Source organism: Hyperolius riggenbachi, chromosome 5, assembly GCF_040937935.1.
Source record: "Hyperolius riggenbachi isolate aHypRig1 chromosome 5, aHypRig1.pri, whole genome shotgun sequence".
In the NCBI taxonomy this organism is placed as follows: domain Eukaryota; kingdom Metazoa; phylum Chordata; class Amphibia; order Anura; family Hyperoliidae; genus Hyperolius; species Hyperolius riggenbachi.
The window spans coordinates 180,065,805-180,085,754 of NC_090650.1; the positions used below are offsets into that span (position 1 = coordinate 180,065,805).

At 43.5% G+C, this 19,950-nt stretch overlaps 1 long non-coding RNA gene across 1 annotated transcript; it reads left to right on the forward strand.

The window, feature by feature from the left end:
• The first annotated feature begins 429 nt into the window (after positions 1-429).
• On the forward strand, positions 430-18,374 carry LOC137518506 (uncharacterized). Its single transcript, XR_011020841.1, has 3 exons — positions 430-506; positions 14,018-14,136; positions 18,265-18,374. It is a non-coding gene; the product is annotated as an uncharacterized lncRNA (long non-coding RNA).
• The last annotated feature ends 1,576 nt before the right edge of the window (positions 18,375-19,950 follow it).

Sequence of the window (19,950 nt, forward strand, 5' to 3'; positions counted from 1 at the left end):
TACAAAGCGCTGTGTAAGAAAGAAATCACTTGTTTCCTGCTATGAAGACTTTTTAATGAACAATTAGTTAAACAGTTTGCTTCTTTCATTTCTACATTTTTACAGTGAAATCTTTAAAGAGAACCTGTACTGAGTAAAAATATTTAAAATAAACACATGAGGTAACTTCAAATGAACATTACATAGTTACCTTGCCATCAGTTCCTTTCAGAAGTTCACCATTTTCTTCTGACAATAATCCCTTCCAGATCTGAAATATATCGGTTGCTGTCAATAAAATTTCAGTTGCTGTCAGTTATAGCTGAGAGGAAAACTGAAGTACCAGGTAATGTCCATGTTTCCTATGGCTCAAATGGGCGATGTTACAGTTTAACTGTGTGCTGACCAGAAAGCTGTTGTGGGGTAATGGCCATTTTCAAAATGGAGGACGGAAAATTCCCTTGATCACAGTGAACAAACAGGACGCGAGACAGGAGAAAGACACTGAGGAGTAGACTACATGGAAGGTAAGTATGACTTGTGTATGCTTATCTTGATTTTAATTTTCAGTTCAGGTTTTCTTTAAGTTAGCGCTCCAGATCTGTCAGAGTTTATTTAACAACAGCCAGGACAAGACTTGGATTTCCTTTCATTATCTTTATAGCGCTGACAGAATTTTCTTTATTTGTTCAGACCTTATGAGATTCTTTCTATAAACAGTTGAGACAATGGGCTCTATTCTCAAAGACTTCCCGCATGCGGTAAAGTACATGCGGGAAGTTTGCACCCAAAATACCGTCAAGTTGGAATTCTCAAAATTTTCCGCATGTTATTTCCGCATGCGGTAAATATGCGGTAAATGTGCGGTAGTAGTGCGGAAAAAGTTCCGCAAAAGTTGGTATTTTCGCCAAAAAAAACACATTCACAAAAATATTTCAGGCGCATTATTTCAGCGTTAATTACCGATTTTTTATCACCTACAAGTAGTAGGTGATATATTTCGCATCCCATTGATTTTAATGATGTCTGGAGGCTTAAGTGCTATGCTTGGTGGACTTTGAATTTTTTTTTTTAAACTATTTTTCATCCAACCTTTTTACCGCATGTTTACCGCACGTTTAATTGCTGTTTCCGCACTCTTTTTACCGCATGCGGAAAACATGCGGAAAATTTTAGTGAATGCAGAAAAAATGCGGAGATTACCGCTGGCGGTAATTTTGCGGTGATTTGGCCTCTTTGAGAATAGAGCCCATTATCTTTATTGTGCTGACTAGAATTTCTAAGAAGGAGGTTCAGGCTTTATCAGGCTCAGCATAGTAACAACCTCAGGCCCGGTTCACATTAGCGTTCGCTATCAGGATTTTCCGCATCGGATCCGTAACGCATACTGTACAAACGGAACGTACGTTCCGCATAGCAATGTAATGTCTATGCGGACGTTCACACGCGTCCGTTCCGTACGTACCGGAGCCGGATCGGATCCGGACTCTTTTCCAACATGCGCTATTTTTTGGGTCCGGATCTCCGGCCCACGCATCCTGACCGGAGCCTGACCGGAGCCTGACAGCACCATCCGGAACACAGAAACCAATGGGAAACGGAAGGCACAGAACACACTGCCTACAAAAACCTGACGTTCTACCCCACTTCCTAGGCGTATCCAAGCGGCCATTTCGGATGGGGACACATGGGCCAAGCATGTCTGGAGTGGAGCAGCAGTGACAGACGTGCTGGAGCTGTTTTGGCAGAATGTCGGAGGTGGAGGTGAGGCCTACAGCGGAGGAACCTGATTCTACAGGTGCACCAGGTGCACCTTCTGCTGACCCCAACATTTTTTTATTTAATTTCGCTATTTTTTGCCCACGGATCCGGGTGGCAGCCTGATGCATGCCTAATGCAAACGGACCGGATCCTGATCGGATCCTGATCGGAACCGTATGGTTCCGATCAGGATCAGGTCCTGATCCGATCAGGATTCGGTCCGTTTGCAAGGCAAAACGCAAGTGTGAATGGGGCCTTAGCAACAGATGTTTATCATCATATTTTCTATGCGCTGTATAAGAAAGAAAGTTCTTGATTCTTGCTATTAATGAGCAACTAGTCTACAGGAACACCTCTTCATGTCTTACATTACTTATTTTTAATACATATTGGTTTACAATATACCAATAGAAAACACTTGCATCCTGCTATGTTAATGATTTCATAGTGCTACTTACAGATGAACAATAAGTTTATAAGATAGCTTCTTCTTCTTCTTCAGCCTTGTCTGCTCCTTCCTAACAGACAATAGTTGGAATACTCTATTTATCTTTATTGTGCAGAGATATATGACATAATAAAAGAAAGTCCTTGTGATGATCCGCTCAGCTGGCTGCACAGGCAGACAGCTGTTTGTCCATTCCTCTAGTCTGTGGGCTGCAGGTCTCTGGAACAGAGACCTGTCTTTCCATTGCAAGTTTCTGGTCTGTTCTCTTGCTGGGGAATTTGCATACATTCGTTATGCAAATCCCCTACCTGCCTTCTTTGATGACTGGCACTATAAGAGCTTTGTGTTTCCCAGAAGGCTTTGCTGGTCATTTCCTTTCCATGGTCTGTTCCTGATGGACACTGCTGGAGTGTCAGCCATTGCTATCTAGTATAGTTAATTCCTGGGGGTTGCTTTAGGCTCCCCTTCTAACCCAGTCAGGTTGTATTATCTGTATTGCCTGTTCTGTCTTGTCTTGTCTTGCCTGTTGCCATTGTCCTGTCCCAAAGGTGGTCGACAGGAAATGGTTCTGATCTCTGTTCTTGGAGTATAGCTGGTGCAGCGGTTGCTACCAGCTATCTCTTCTGTTCTGTCTCCTGGGATCGCGCTAGCTACTTTTCGCTAGCGCTGGGGATCCTTCTGTTCTGTCTTCGGGGATCGCGCTAGCTACTTTTCGCTAGCGCTGGGGATCCTTCTGTTCTGCTACTCTGTACCTGGATCGCGCTAGCCACTTTTCGCTAGTGCTGTGGATCCTATCTCTCGCTTGTCCCTGTTTTCGTGTGTCTGTCTTGTCTGCTACGTTTGCTGGAGGCTCGGTGAGGTAACCGTTAAGCAAGCGCTCGCGTCCTCTGTTTCATGTTTGTCTGTCGATGGTTAGTTAGACGTGCTTGTCTCTATTGTGCTTATCACGTGGAGACCGCGCATAACCGCGTGCACTGTTGCGAATGAGTGCGGTGTTCGCGGTTAGCTAGCGTTTGTTATTTTCCGTATCTCCTTATTGTATTATTTGCTGTGCCTTTGCTACCCTCGTATTCTATTCTGATCTGCCTTGTGTCACGTCTGGCGATCGCATCTCTCGCGATCGCGTTCCTATTTCAGATCTGCTGTTGTGTGTGTGCGCGGTCGCGGGGTGGCGACTGGATTGGCGCACATACATACAACCTGTCCCTTTGCTCGATCTCATTCGCAATCGCCTCTCTTGCTATTGCGTTCTGCGCTTCGTACAATTCCTGTCTGGCACTTGTGGAGGTACAGAGGATTGGTTCCTCTGCACTCCCCAGCGCCATCAGCCGACAGGAATTTCCCTCTACAGGTGCGTAGCACCTTTTGCTGGGTGCCTGCAAATATACGCTTGTGGAGGATTTCCGCCGTGTCAGCGCACGCGTTGTGCGCTGATCACGGAGAAAGTTCCACAATCGTTACAGTCCTTATCTCCCGTTATGCTGAAGTATCCACAGAGATATTCACTGAGAAATAGAGAGGCAATAAGACCACTTCATTCTCCACTACACGATCGCACAAGAATTTCTAAAATGGCTGAAAAGGTGCTGCGAAGCTCTTCTTTTTCAAAGTATTCAGTTACATTTTTAGATTCTTCCCAACCGGGTACATCTTCACAAAACTCTTCATTACAACAGACAGCAGTCCTGACAAGTATGTCCGCAGAGAATTTATTATCCACCATGAAGCAGATATTCCGTGCAGAATTGTGCGATGCTGTATCTGAGCTTTCACAGCAGATTGCGGACATAGGACAACGTGTAAATACACTTGAGACTCAAGCTGATGAGTTAACTGTTGCCATTAATGAAGATAGAGCCCAAATTGATGAACATGATACACGTTTAGATACCGTTGAGGAAAAATTAGAGGACCTTGAGAATAGGAGCCGCCATGCTAACATTCGCATACGTGGTCTGCCTGAGTCATTTCAAGATTTAGATTCTGTGGCAATTAACTTGTTCAGTGCACTTATTCCTCAAATACAACCTCCTGTGTTAAAGATTGTGCGTATACATCGCGCATTGAATAAGCCCCGCAATCCAGATCTTCCAAGAGATGTAATTGCCAAACTTGTGTCGGAAGATCTAAGGGACAAAATTCTTTTTGCTGCCAGAGACTTGTCATCTTTACCTGGAGTTCCCACCTCTGTTCATCTTTATGCAGATTTATCACCGATCACGATTGCCAAACGCAGAGAGATGCGTCCATACACGCAAGCTCTCCAAAAAGCTGGAGTACGTTACAAGTGGGGATTCCCCTTTGCATTATCTTTCAAGATTGGTAATAAGTTCTACAATTGTCGTCTTCCAGAAGAAGCAGCATCTCATTTGTACTATCGTCACAAGACCATCAAACTTTTAAGCCTCCTTGACAACCTCGACCTGCTAGAAGATGGTACACTACCCGCGTATCGAAAGCTTGTCAAAAACTGTGGATATGAGCACTTCTCGGAATACCTGAAATTTAAATATTGAAGATAACTTTATCTACTTTTTTTATAAGCTCTAATCTTTGCAGAGCTTGCATTATCATTATGCAGTGGTTTCCTGTTTAATAAAAATATTCCATTGGATCCCTTTATGATGTTTGTTCTAATGGTATATGTATTTTTTTTTTATTATTATTTAATTTTTTCCCTTTGAAACTTATTTTTATGATAACTGCTAAGTTACAGCTACTTATCTGTTTTGCTTATACATTTTTTATTTGATACTCAGTTTATTTTTATGATTTTTGTTCTATATCAAACATTTTAGATTATATAGTTCAAAGTCTATTCTACACTATGCCTGGTTCTAAAATAATACATAAGATTAATATTTCCCTGTTTAATATTTGGGATTTTCAGGTTCCTCCTAATGTTGCCTCCCATCCTCATGATGTTTGGCTGTGACTTCATACTTTTTGTGTGGGTTCACATCCATACATTATTATTGCACTTTTGTGCTTCCTTCCCTTTACTAGTTGATTTAGTGTTTATTTTATATTCCCCCTTTTTAAGAGACGTGCTTTTTTTACTATTTAGTTCAATTTACTCTATTGCACATGTTGTCATATATTTGCTATCTTCACTTAAGTTTTTCATTATAGCTGCTGTTAATGCCATCCAGGGGTGCCTCTAGCCATTTTGTCACTCCAGGCGAGAAATCCTGTGGCGCCCCAACCCCCCCGTGATTGCCCCCCAACCCCATTCCCCCCACCCCCAAAACCCCTAAAAATAATCATAATGCAGCAGCGTTTCACCAGAAAATCAGAAAATACACTTATTGCGGCATGGGTTCACCAGAAAATAGTTGTAATGCAGCAGAGCGTTTCACCATAAAATATACTTATTGCGGCATGCACTCACACACACCACACACAGTACACACACACACACACTATACACACACACCACACACACACTATACACACACACCACACACACTATACACACACACACACACACACACACACTATACACACGCGCACACACACTATACACACGCGCACACACACTATACATACACACACACGATTTGAAAAGCGCTGGGCTATTGTTACCCTATGACGGTGTTCCCACAGCAGCGTTGGGATTTTTTCTAATTTTTTGGAGCGATTCTTTCAAAAATCGCTTCACAAAGTCGCATTCGCAAACTGCTAGCGATTGCTATTGCGATTTTGTCGTGCAGTAGCCCAGAGAGAGGCGGAGTGGAGAAACTTAGAATAGCCTGAGATGGAGCAGAGAGCTTATCTGTATTGCAGTCCTACATTACACAGAGACTACTTACCTGTAATAGGATTCCCGTCCCTGGCGGTCTCTCACACAAGTCAGAAAGCAGCCCTCCTGGAGTGTAGGGACTGTCAACATTTTTCCACTTGTTTAACACCTTATCTGCACAGGCAGTCATTTTAACAATGGTGAGAGACCAGACAGATGTTTTCCCACAGACCCTCCAGGCAAGCTCTGCATTATGTTGTGTATATTTACCAGCTTGCCTGCCCTCTAATTGCACTTTTATCTGCTAGCTTAGTGTTTGACATTGCCTTACAACAACAAACCTGAATACACCAGGCACTGGACCAGCCCTAAATCACTGAATGAAAGGCGACCTGGGGGGCAGTCCATGCCTGGCTGCTACACTAAGTCTCTCTAAATCCATGGAGTTACCAGTAGCAGAGAGAGAGAGAGAGAGAGAGAGAGAGAGAGGAACTGACTTAATCAGTCAGGACTCAGAAGCTGATGCTGTACTCCAATGGATCCCTGACTGAGTGAGCTGGAACTGAGTGAGCTGGGACCAGTGCCTTCTCTCACTGACTCATTCATTACTGTGGTTCTTTAAATCATTGAGCTGAAGGAACTGAATTAATCAGCTATGAGTGGAGTCAGGCGCTGCTTTTAGCTGCTGTTGTAATCTGACCCCTGAGTGAGCTGAGAGGCATTTCTTATCTCACTACTCAGTGCAACAGCGCTCTTCCCTCCTCCTGTCGCCCTAGGCAAAAATTTATAGCTGCCTAATGGCTGAGACGGCTGTGATGCCATCAATTAACATTATGGCTACTAAACCATTTAATATCTTGTCGCACAATGTCAGGGGACTAAATTCACCTCAGAAACGCAATAAAGCATTAAGAGAATATGTTAAACATTCCCCTGACATTGTTTGTTTACAGGAAACCCATTTTACAGATAAATCCTGTCCTAAGTTTTTTCATAAAAATTACAGAAGGGTTTTCCTTTCAAATTCTACTTAAAAACAAAAAGGTGTTATTACTTTACTTTCCAACTCTTTCTCTTTTGAACTTACACAACAATTATCTGACTCTGATGGTACTTATAACATTATAACATTTTGTTGGGTAATTACCAAAATAAGACTTTATGCATAGTAAATATGTATGCTCCTCCTGATATTGCTCATAAAGTTATCACCACCAAAGTCTCTGACATTTTGAACAACTATAAACATGACTGGCTAGGTGACTTTAATTTAACCTCTAATAATACCTTAGATAGAACTCATACCCTTCGACCGTCTGATTTTAAAAAGGATATACTTCTTTTTGATTCCATTCTTAGGTCTCATTTTCTGGTAGATTCCTGGAGGGAGTATAATGGAAGTAAGAAGGGCTTCACTTTTCATTCAGCCTCCCATAATTCTTACTCAAGAATTCATTTGGTTTTAAATTCTGCAAGTTTGCTTCCTTCATTAATCTACTCTAGAATTTTATCATGCCCCTGGTCAGATCATGACCCAGTGGTATCTTCCTTTTCTTCACTTGTGTCCAAAACTCAAAAGGGGCCTTGGCAATTAAACAAATCTTTGTTATATAATTCTGATATTAATGAAAAAAATTGAAAAATCCCTTTTAGATTACTTTACAAACAATAATACGCCTGAAATATCTCCATCTACTTTGTGGTTGGCACACAAAGCAGTTATCAGCGGCGAATTGATTAAAATCTCCTCTAAGCACAAACGTGAAAAAGGTTTAATCATCTCAAATTTAGAACATAAAAAATGAGTATGCTTCACATAGCTAACCAAAATCAGCCAACTTGTTTCTTATTGAAACAAATTAAAGACCTCCAACTTCAGCTAGATACCATTTTGAATGCAGATAGTGAAAAAGCCTTAAGATGGATGTCAGCTCATTATTATGACCAAATTAATAAGCCTAAAAAATGGCTTGCTAAAAAATTACGTGCTCAACAAACAATAAACAGAATTATTAGAATTGAAGATCATAATGGACAAATTACTTCTGACCCTAATAAAATTTATGATATTTTTTCGGCCTTTTATAAGTCCCTTTATAGTGATGACAATCTAGATCAAAATTCATTGGATAGAATAGAATTCCTTACACAAAATGTCAAAAAAGTCTTAACAAATGATTCAGTGAAACAACTTAAAGAGACTCTGTAACATTAAAAAGATCCCCTGGGGGGTTCTCACCTCGGGTGGGGGAAGCCTCCGGATCCTAATGAGGCTTCCCACGCCGTCCTCTGTCCCACGGGGGTCTCGCCGCAGCCCTCCAAACAGCCGGCGACTGTGCCGACTGTCAGTTCAATATTTACCTTTGCTGGCTCCAGCGGGGGCGCTGTGGCGGCTTTCCGTTCTTAACTACACGGAAATACCCAATCTCATTCGGGTCCGCTCTACTGCGCAGGCGCAGGAAACTTGCGCCTGCGCAGTAGAGCAGATCCGACGGCGATCGGGTATTTCCGTGTAGTTCGGAGCCGACAGCCGTCAGAGCGCCTGCGCAGGAGCCAGGAAGGTAAATATTGACGTCACCGCTGCCCGGATTCTACGGAGGGCTGCAGCGAGACCCCTGACGGATGGAGGACGGCGTGGGAAGCCTCATTAGGATCCGGAGGCTTCCCCCACGCGAGGTGAGTACCCCCCAGGGGATTTTTTCATGTTACAGTTCCTCTTTAATGCTGATATATCTCTTGATGAGCTTCATCAAGTAATAAAGCAAACTAAAAGAGCTAAGGCCCCAGGTCTTGACGGTCTCACGGCCCTTTATTATAAAAAATACCAATCCTTTCTTGCCCCTTATCTTCTTACATTTTTTAACCATATAATGAAAGGTTATTCTCCTCCTCCTGAGTTTCTTTTATCCTCAATAGTAGTAATTCCTAAACCAGATAGGGATCCACTATTAACTAAAAATTATCGTCCCATTTCATTGTTAGGAGTAGATTATAAATTGTTTACAGCCATTTTATCAAATAGGTTGAATAGAATATTGCCTGCACTTATACATAAAGACCAAGTGGGGTTAATCCCTTCCAGACAAGCACCTGATAACATCAGAAAAATTGTTAATCTCCAATATTATTATAAAAACACAGACACATGTATGGCCATATTGTCATTGGATATGGAAAAGGCATTTGATCTGATAAAATGGCCATACATATTTGATTTTTTGAAAAAAATATGGATTTAACGGTAATTATCTTCATGCTATTGAAGCTCTTTATTCTAATCCATCTGCATTCTTTAAAAATGCCTGCCACTTACTCTAAATTTTTCAAAATTCAAAGAGGCACAAGACAGGGCAGCCCTCTTTCTCCAGCTATATTTGCCCTGGTTATAGAACCTCTTGCAGAAAAAATCCGTAATACCCCAGAAATAAAAGGTGTACAAATTACTGATAAAGAATATAAGATGTCGCTCTTTGCTGACGACATTTTGCTAACATTGACTTCTTCGCAAACTTCAATTCCGAAACTTTTAGATGTAATTAAACATTTTTCACCTTTTTCAGGCTTTAAATTGAACCTAGATAAATCAGAAATTATGGTCACTCACTTATTTACTGCTCAGAGTTCAAATTTAGCAACCTCACATGGTCTTCAATTCCAGCCTAAATTTATTAAATATTTAGGTATAAATCTAACATTGGATCCCAATAAGATTTTTGATTTCAATTACCCTTCAGTGCTCACTAAATTGGCAAAAGACCTTGAAACCTGGAATGATTTCCCTAACTCTATGCTTGGAAGAGTATCTTCAGTGAGAATGACTTTGCTCCCAAGACTCCTTTACTTATTTAGAACCTTGCCAATTCCGATTAAAAAAGGCCCAATTCAGCATCTTCAAACAATAATCCAGAAATTTATATGGAGAAAGAGGAAGGCTCGCATAAAATACACTACACTGGCTAGACCAAGAGAGTACGGTGGACTTAATGCTCCTGTACTTTTTAATTATTACAAGGCAGCCAGGCTCTCCCAATTAGCAGTTGTAAATGCAAATCTTCAAATTGTTCCTATTTGGGTTGAAATTGAGTCTCAATTAATATCTCCACTTTCTTTATCTGGAGCAATGTGGGCTCTAAAGATTCCTATAAATAAAATTTAAAAAAAATTTCCAGTGTCTGCTTTTGCTCTGAATTTGTGGTCCAAATCTCATTTTCTTTTTAATTTCCAATCCAATCCTTCATGTATGACTTCTATTCTTAATAATCCAGATTTTCCAGCTGGTTATAATTTACATTCTTTTAGTTGGTGGATTGAGAATAATTTTATTTACTTAGGCAAATTTTTAGTTGCATTTAAACTATCTACTCCTTGTCATTTTTTTTATAAATATTAGAGTGCCAGTAGAAGACAAAGTCTAGACTTCAACAAATTTTTGCCTTTTTAAAATCAATAGTACCACAGAAAACTATTTTAACGTATTCTCCGTTTGAGATTAGGTGCAAAAATAGTCCAAATGAAAAAGATTTTATTTCTGAATTATATGTCATGCTGAACCAAAATTCATTAATTAGCAAATTGAAGTCACAATTGGACTGGGAACGAGACTGCAATACCTCTATCTCTGTAAGTAAATGGGCACATTGCTGTACCACATTAACTAGAGGTTCGTCATTTTATTCTTCCATTGAGATGTCTATTAAGCTACTTCATAGAACGTACTTTACTCCAGCTAAACTACATATAATTAATCCTTCAAATTCTAAATTTTGCTTTAGAAATTGTGCACAAATTGGAGATATATGGCATATTTGGTGGACATGTCCATTAGCACAATCATTCTGGAAAGCAATTTGGAATAAAATTAAGCTTATTCTTAATTTACAATTAGTTTTAGACCCCACAGTTATTCTTTTGGGTAATACACCTCAAAATCTTCCATATGCTAAGCACAAACTTCTCCAATTTATTGTTTCTCAAGCTAAATGTTATCTAGCGTCTCAATGGAAGCAGTCTTTTCTTTCAGTTGACATGGTATTTTATAAACTGAATAAAACCATGACTTCAGAGCATATTAAGGCAAACATTTGGAACAATATGAATACTTTTTTCAAGGTTTGGGATCCATGGTTTAAGTGGCAGTCCAGTCAAGGATTGTCATATGTTTTACATTCTTTCTGAATATTTTTAGCCTTATGCCTTCATGTGCTGATGTTATCTACTTATCTTGAATCTAAATCGTTTATTGATCCATCTAAATAGTTTAACCGTCTCTTTTTGTTCTTTTCTTTTTATTCTACTTAAAGAGACTCCGTAACAAAAATTACATCCTGTTTTTTATCTTCCTACAAGTTCCAAAAGCTATTCTAATGTGTTCTGGCTTACTGCAGCACTTTCTACTATCACAGTCTCTGTAATAAATCAACTTATCTCTCTCTTGTCAGACTTGTCAGCCTGTGTCTGGAAGGCTGCCAAGTTCTTCAGTGTTGTGGTTCTGCTATGAACTCCCCCTTCCAGGCCCCTCTATGCACACTGCCTGTGTGTTATTTAGATTAGAGCAGCTTCTCTCTTCTCTCTTATCTTTTACAAGCTGGATAAATCGTCCTCTGAGCTAGCTGGGCTTTCACATAGTGAGGAATTACAGACAAGGGCAAAGCTGTTTGCAGGAAGAAAAGAGCAGCCTGAAACTTCAGTGCATGAGAGATGCAGGGGGAAAGAAACACACAAATGATCTCTTGAGATTCAAAAGGAAGGGTGTATACAGCCTGCTTGTGTATGGATGTATTTTCTATGTGTGGACATACTGTACATCAACCTACTTCCTGTTTTGGTGGCCATTTTGTTTGTTTAGAAACAAACTTTTTAAAACTGTTTTTAACCACTTTTAATGCGGCGGGGAGCAGCGAAATTGTGACAGAGGGTAATAGGAGATGTCTCCTAACGCACTGGTATGTTTACTTTTGTGTGATTTTAACAATACAGATTCTCTTTAATATCCACTTATTTTTTCCCTTTCTCCATCTATTATTGGATTTGCCATTGGCATGTTGTGGATATTCCACTCATGGCAAGACAAGACAAGACAAATAACATTTATATTGCGCTTTTCTCCTTGCGGACTCAAAGCGCCAGAGCAGAGCAGCAGCCACTAGGGCGCGCTCTATTGACAGTAGCAGTGTAAGGGAGACTTGCCAAAGGTCTCCTACTGAATTAGTGCTGGCTTACTGAACAGGCAGAGCCGAGATTCGAACCCTGGTCTCCTGTGTCAGAGGCAGAGCCCTTAACCATTACACCATACACCAATGGCACTTCCTATAGTATCCTATTTCCTTTTTCCTTATCCAAATTCCTTTCCATTCCATTTCTATCCTATTATCACCTTTCCATTTTTTCCATTTTAATTTTGTAAAATACTTGACTAATTCATGGTTCCTCCCCCCCCCACCTTAATTTTCATGATTATACTGTATTATATGGTCAACTTTTTCAGTTTGTTAAATTTACTTGTTTTTCTTTTTCATGTGAATATCCTCATATGTAAGGAACACTGTTTAATTTTATTGTTATATTTTACTTGCGAACTTTCAATAAACACCCTTGAAATAACTATACTTCTACTGGGGAATCCAACCTGCCTATACTTATACTGGGAGGACCTTCCTGCCTACACTTATACTGGGCAGACCTACCTGCCTACACTCATACTGGGGGGGACCTACCTGCCTACACTCATACTGGGGGGACCTACCTGCCTATACTTATACTGGGGGGACCTACCTGCCTATACTTATACTGGGAGGACCTACCTGCCTATACTTATACTGGGGAATCCTACCTGCCTATACTTATACTGGGAGGACCTACCTTCCTATACTGGGAGGACCTATCTGCCTATACTTATACTGGGAGGACCTACCTGCCTATACTTATACTGGGAGGACCTACCTGCCTATACTTATACTGGGAGGACCTACCTGCCTATACTTATACTGGGGAATCCTACCTGCCTATACTTATACTGGTAGAACCTACCTTCCTATACTTGGAGGACTTACCTGCCTATACTTACTTATACTGGAGAATCCAACCTGCCTATACTTATACTGGGGGGACCTACCTGCCTACACTCATACTGGGGGGACCTACCTGCCTACACTCATACTGGGGGGACCTACCTACCTACACTCATACTGGGGGGACCTACCTGCCTACACTCATACTGGGGGGACCTACCTGCCTACACTCATACTGGGGGGACCTACCTGCCTATACTTATACTGGGGGGACCTACCTGCCTATACTTATACTGGGGGGACCTACCTGCCTATACTTATACTGGGGGGACCTACCTGCTTATACTGGGGGGACCTACCTGCCTATACTTATACTGGGGAATCCTACCTGCCTATACTTATACTGGGGAATCCTACCTGCCTATACTTATACTGGGGAATCCTACCTGCCTATACTTATACTGGGGAATTCTACCTGCTTATACTGGGGAATTCTACCTGCCTACACTTATACTCGGGGGACCTACCTGCCTACACTTATACTGGGGGACCTACCTGCCTACACTTATACTGGGGGGACCTACCTGCCTACACTCATACTGGGGGGACCTACCTGCCTACACTCATACTGGGGGGACCTACCTGCCTACACTCATACTGGGGGGACCTACCTGCCTACACTCATACTGGGGGAACCTACCTGCCTACACTCACACTGGGGGGACCTACCTGCCTACACTCATACTGGGGGGACCTACCTGCCTATACTGATACTGGGGGAAATGACCTGCCTATACCTATACTGGGAAAATCCTACTTGGCTACACTTATACTGGGGGAAACTACCTGGCTACACTCATACTGGAGGCTATACTTATAATGGGGGGGATCTACTGGCTGTACCTATACTGGGGGAATCTACTGGCTGTTCCTATACTAGGGGAAACTACCTGGCTACACTTATACTGGGGGGGGAATTACCTGGCTACACTTACACTGGGGGAACCTACCTGGCTATACCTATACTGGGGGAACCTACCTATTTGCCTAACACTCACCCCCTCTATCCTATGCCTAAAGGTGTGTGACCCTTTGGATGCTGCCATTGTTGGAGGGAGAGACCATGGACACCGGAGGCGGAGGAAGAAGAAAAATAAAAGCCTGTGGACGACGCTGTTGGTGTGAGAGGCGAGGACCAGGTGCGTAGAGAAGCCCCAGTTGGATAAGGAAATGCAATAATGCATAAACACTGAGCTCCCTTTTCCTCTGCCTAACTTTCTTCTCTGCCTTGCACTGACCTCCCTTCTCCTCTGCCTAACGCTGACCTCCCATCTACTCTGCCTTACATTGACCTCTCATCTACTCTGCCTGACATTGACCTCCCATCTCCTCTGCCTAACGCTGACCTCCCCTCTTCCCTGCCTGACACTGACCTCCCCTCTCTTCTCTGCCTGATACTGACCTCCCCTCTCCTCTGCCTGATACTGACCTCCCTTCTCCTCTGCCTAACACTGACCTCCCTTCTCCTCTGCCTAACACCGACCTCCCTTCTCCTGTGCCTAACACTGACCTCCCTTCTCCTCTGCCTAACACTGACCTCCCTTCTCCTCTGCCTAACACTGACCTCCCTTCTCCTCTGCCTAACACTGACCTCCCTTCTCCTCTGCCTAACACTGACCTCCCATCTGCCTAACACTGACCTCCCATCTCCTCTGGCGGACACTGACCTCCCTTCTCCTCAGCCTAACACTGACCTCCCTTCTCCTCTGCCTAACACTGACCTCCCATCTGCCTAACACTGACCTCCCATCTCCTCTGGCTGACACTGACCTTCCGTCTCCTCTGGCTGACACTGTCCTCCCATCTCCTCTGGCTGACACTGACCTCCCATCTCCTCTGCCTAAAAAAATTAGTTTTACTTAGCTGTGGCTTTCTCCAGCCCCCGGCAGCCGTCCTGTGCCCTCACTGCAGCTCCGGTGGCTCCCGTTCCCCTCTGGTGCAGATGCCTAGCTTGCCTGGTCTGGAACTACTGCACCTGCCTGAGCTCCACTGTCAATGACGTGGTCTGAAGTTTTCTGCGCAGGCAGAAGTACTGCGCCTGTGCAGAGCACTCCAGACCACGTGAGTGTGATTGACAGCGGCACAGGCACACTAGATGCAGACCTGTTGAGGTTGGCATCTGCACTGGAGGGGACCAGGAGCCAATCGAGCTGTGGCAAGGGCACAGGACGGCTGCCAGGAGCTGGAGAAAGGCCCACGTAAGTAAAGCTTTTTTTTTTCTTCTTTTTTGGGCAGAGAGTTAGTCAGAGGAGGAGGGAGGTCAGGGTTAGGATAGGGGAGGTTAGTGCCCTCCGATGCTTCCCATAATCCTTTTCAAATATTTATATCTGTCAGTAAGGTCTAACACTAATCCTGTCTCTTGTAAAAAAAAAGCTGGAGGAGAGCTATGTATGCATTTTAGAGTATGGAGGGGGAAAAAGTTGACTGTCGGCAGCAGTGGACATTAGCACAATGTGACATCGGCACAAGACCGGCATCGTAAGGGGACGGTGTGGCGGCATAGAGGAACTAAGTGCACAGGTGCGGACACAGATGAGGGAGAAGCAGCAGTGAGTGCTGTGCTATAGAGAGGGGAAGGAGAAGCAGCAGCATGTGCTGTGCTATGGAGAGGGGAGGGAGAAGCAGCAGCGTGTGCTGTGCTATGCAGAGGGGAGGGAGAAGCAGGAGCGTGTGCTGTGCTATGGAGAGGGGAGGGAGAAGCACTGACACACCCTCACTCACTCGCTCTCACTCACACACACTCACACTTACTCACTCTTACTCTCACACTCTCACTCTCTCTCACACACCTACCCGCTCACCCCCTCTTAGGCTGCTTTCACATTAAGACGTTACAGGCGCATGTTAGTGCAGCCTGTAACGCAGCCTAACTCACAGCAATGAAAACTAAATGGGATGTTCACAGTGCCCACGTTGCGTTACATTGTAACGTTGTGCTATGGAGAGGGGAGGGAGAAGCAGCAGGGCGTGCTGTGCTATGCAGAGGGGAGGGAGAAGTAGGAGCGCATGCTGTGCTATGGAGAGGGGAGGGAGAAGCAGGAGCGCGTGCTGTGCTATGGAGAGGGGAGGGAGAAGCAGCAGAGCTTGCTGTGCTATGCAGAAGGGAGGGAGAAGCAGCAGGGCGTGCTTTGCTATGCAGAGAGGAGGGAGAAGCAGGAGCGCGTGCTGTGCTATGGAGAGGGGAGGGAGAAGCAGCAGGACATGCTGTGCTATGCAGAGGGGAGGGAGAAGCAGGAGCCCGTGCTGTGCTATGGAGAGGGGAGGGAGAAGCAGCAGCGCATGCTGTGCTATGGAGAGGGGAGGGAGAAGCAGCAGGGCATGCTGTGCTATAGAGAGGGGAGGGAGAAGCAGCAGCGCATGCTGTGCTATGCAGAGGGGAGGGAGAAGCAGGAGCGCGTGCTGTGCTATGCAGAGGGGAGGGAGAAGCAGGAGCGCGTGCTGTGCTATGGAGAGGGGAGGGAGAAGCACTGACACACCCTCACTCACTCGCTCTCACTCACACACACTCTCTCACACTTACTCACTCTTACTCTCACACTCTCACTCTCTCTCACACACCTACACTCTCACACCCTCTTAGGCTGCTTTCACATTAAGACGTTACAGGCGCATGTTAGTGCAGCCTGTAACGCAGCCTAACTCACAGCAATGAAAACTAAATGGGATGTTCACAGTGCCCACGTTGCGTTACATTGTAACGTTGTGCTATGGAGAGGGGAGGGAGAAGCAGCAGGGCGTGCTGTGCTATGCAGAGGGGAGGGAGAAGTAGGAGCACGTGCTGTGCTATGGAGAGGGGAGGGAGAAGCAGGAGCGCGTGCTGTGCTATGGAGAGGGGAGGGAGAAGCAACAGAGGTTGCTGTGCTATGCAGAAGGGAGGGAGAAGCAGCAGGGCGTGCTTTGCTATGCAGAGGGGAGAGAGAAGCAGGAGCGCGTGCTGTGCTATGGAGAGGGGAGGGAGAAGCAGCAGGACATGCTGTGCTATGCAGAGGGGAGGGAGAAGCAGGAGCCCGTGCTGTGCTATGGAGAGGGGAGGGAGAAGCAGCAGCACATGCTGTGCTATGGAGAGGGGAGGGAGAAGCAGCAGGGCATGCTGTGCTATGGAGAGGGGAGGGAGAAGCAGCAGCGCATGCTGTGCTATGCAGAGGGGAGGGAGAAGCAGGAGCGCGTGCTGTGCTATGCAGAGGGGAGGGAGAAGCAGGAGCGCGTGCTGTGCTATGGAGAGGGGAGGGAGAAGCACTGACACACCCTCACTCACTCGCTCTCACTCACACACACTCTCTCACACTTACTCACTCTTACTCTCACACTCTCACTCTCTCTCACACACCTACACTCTCACACCCTCTTAGGCTGCTTTCACATTAAGACGTTACAGGCGCATGTTAGTGCAGCCTGTAACGCAGCCTAACTCACAGCAATGAAAACTAAATGGGATGTTCACAGTGCCCACGTTGCGTTACATTGTAACGCAGCACGTTTAAAGAAAGTGCTGCATGCTATACGTTATACGAGGCTAAGCCGCGTTAGACCATTTGCACATGCACAGTAATGTTGGAGGAGGAGGTCTCCCCTTTGATGGGTTAATCATGAACACAATGTACAATACCACTAACCTTGTACCATGTGTGGTGTGAGCAAAGATTCAATAAGATGTCTTAGTTCTTTTCTCAAAATGCCATCAAGATTACCATTCTTTCATTAGCATTGTTTCCAGGAGTAATTAGAGAGCACACACACTTCCTGAAGGGACAGCTGAAATCCGATCTCTGCAGACACAAAGAGTGCTCTGAAATAACCCTGCTTTTGTGATGTAAACACAGCTGTACTGAGTCGCACAATGATGACATGAGACAGTGCACTTCCCAGTATACACCTCAGTGGGAGTGTCTGAAGACTCTGGGAGGAGGGCAGGTAATGAATATACAATGAGCAAGAGAAGGGAGGGGGGAAAACAAGAGTCAGGGAGGATATGATGTCAGCATTAGTTTGGCAAAATGGCCACTGCCTGGAATAGGATTTTCTGCTTCTCATTTATAAAATTCTCAGGAATCATAATGTGGACAGTGCAATACATCTGATATATAAGTTGAACTAGTATTTATCTACTTAAATATGTGTTTTTTATTTTTAGGTTAGCATGGGTGTCGCTTCCTCTTTAAACAAAATTAGGCAGGTGCATACATTTGGGCACCACAAAAAAGAAATGAAATCAATATTTATTACATCCTCCTTTTGCAGAAATTACAGTCTCTAAATGCTTCCTGTAGGTTCCAATGAGAGTCTGGATTCTGGGTGAAGGTATTTTGGACCATTGCTCTTCACAAAACATCTCTAGTTCATTCAGGTTTGATGGCTTCCGAGCATGGACAGCTCAACTCACGCACACTTTCTGTAAATCCAATAAACTTCATTTCACTTCTCAAATATCACTGTGTGTGTCTCCTATATGATATATTTAAGCGACATTTTTTATCGTAACAACCAACAATTTATACAGGAAAACCATGACGATTAACAATGTTGCCCAAACTTTTGCATCCCGCTGTATAATATGAGTTCCTTGTAAGGGCATTATGCTGTTGAAGGTGTTTGAGACCCCCATGTTGCTACTCTTCATAGAAAATTAAAAGAGGAGGAAAACTGAGGCCACATACACACATCAGACCATAGTCTTTTGAAAATGAAAGATAACTGACCAATTTTACCACCTTCCATGTAGTATGAGAGCCATACCTTCACACTCTATTCTATGGAGCTGAACTCCCCATCAGAAAAAAATCTTTTCAAGATGCTGCACACACAGATGCTGTACAGACACAAAAGATCAGTATCTGCAAAAGATCTGTTCCTGCCAAAGATCCGTTCCTGCAAATTGCATTCATAGTCTATGAGATCTGCAGATCATCATACACACCTTGTTTAACTGACATTCATCTGCAGATCAGACAATCATCTGCAGATCTGAAAATCCATACTGGTGGATCTGATCTGCAGATGAATGTCTGTTAAACATTGTGTGTATGATGATCTGCAGATATCATAGACTATGAATGCATTTTGCAGGAACGGATCTTTTGCAGGAACAGATCTTTTGCAGATACTGATCTTTTGAATGTCTACAGCATCTTTGTGTGCAGCATCTTGCAAAGATTTCTATCTGATGGGGAGTTCAGCTCCATAGAATAGACTGTGTAGGTATGGCTCTCATACTACATGGAAGGTGGTAAAATTGGTCTGTGATCTTTCATTTTCCAAAGACTATGGTCTGATGTGTGTATGAGCCTTTACAATTGACCCTCTTAAATACTCTTTCTCATACTTGGATTCACCTGTGTATGTAGGTCAGGGGTCACTAAGCTTATCAAGACAATTTGAGTTTCAATAATTAGTTCTAAAGATTTTGGAATCCATAAAATGACAACAGTGCCCAAATTTATGCACCTGCCTAATTTTATTTAAATAATTATTGCATACTTTCTGTAAATCCAATAAACTTCATTTCACTTCTCAAATATCACTGTGTGTCTCCTATATGATATATTTAACTGACATTTTTTATCGTAACAACCAACAATTTATACAGGAAAATCATGACGATTAACAATGTTGCCCAAACTTTTGCATCCCACTGTATAATATGAGTTCCTTGTATTGGGCATTACGCTGTTGAAGGTGTGAGATTACAATGATGGTGCCCTCTTTTTTAGGTGGTTTGTGCATCTGGTTGGTGCAGATGACCCCCTTTCTTGTTGTGTAGTACTCGCTTTTGATACAAACTGGGCTCTCTAGGTGTGTATTGGGTTATTCCATACTGCTGTATTTTTTATTTTCTATCTGTAAGGATTCTCGGGTCTGCCTGTCATTGCAGCGATAAGCTAGCAATGAATTTCATCCCTTTTGCATATGCATGTGTCAAGGCTCTCTGTGGCTGCAGACATCAGCTAGCAGCAGGG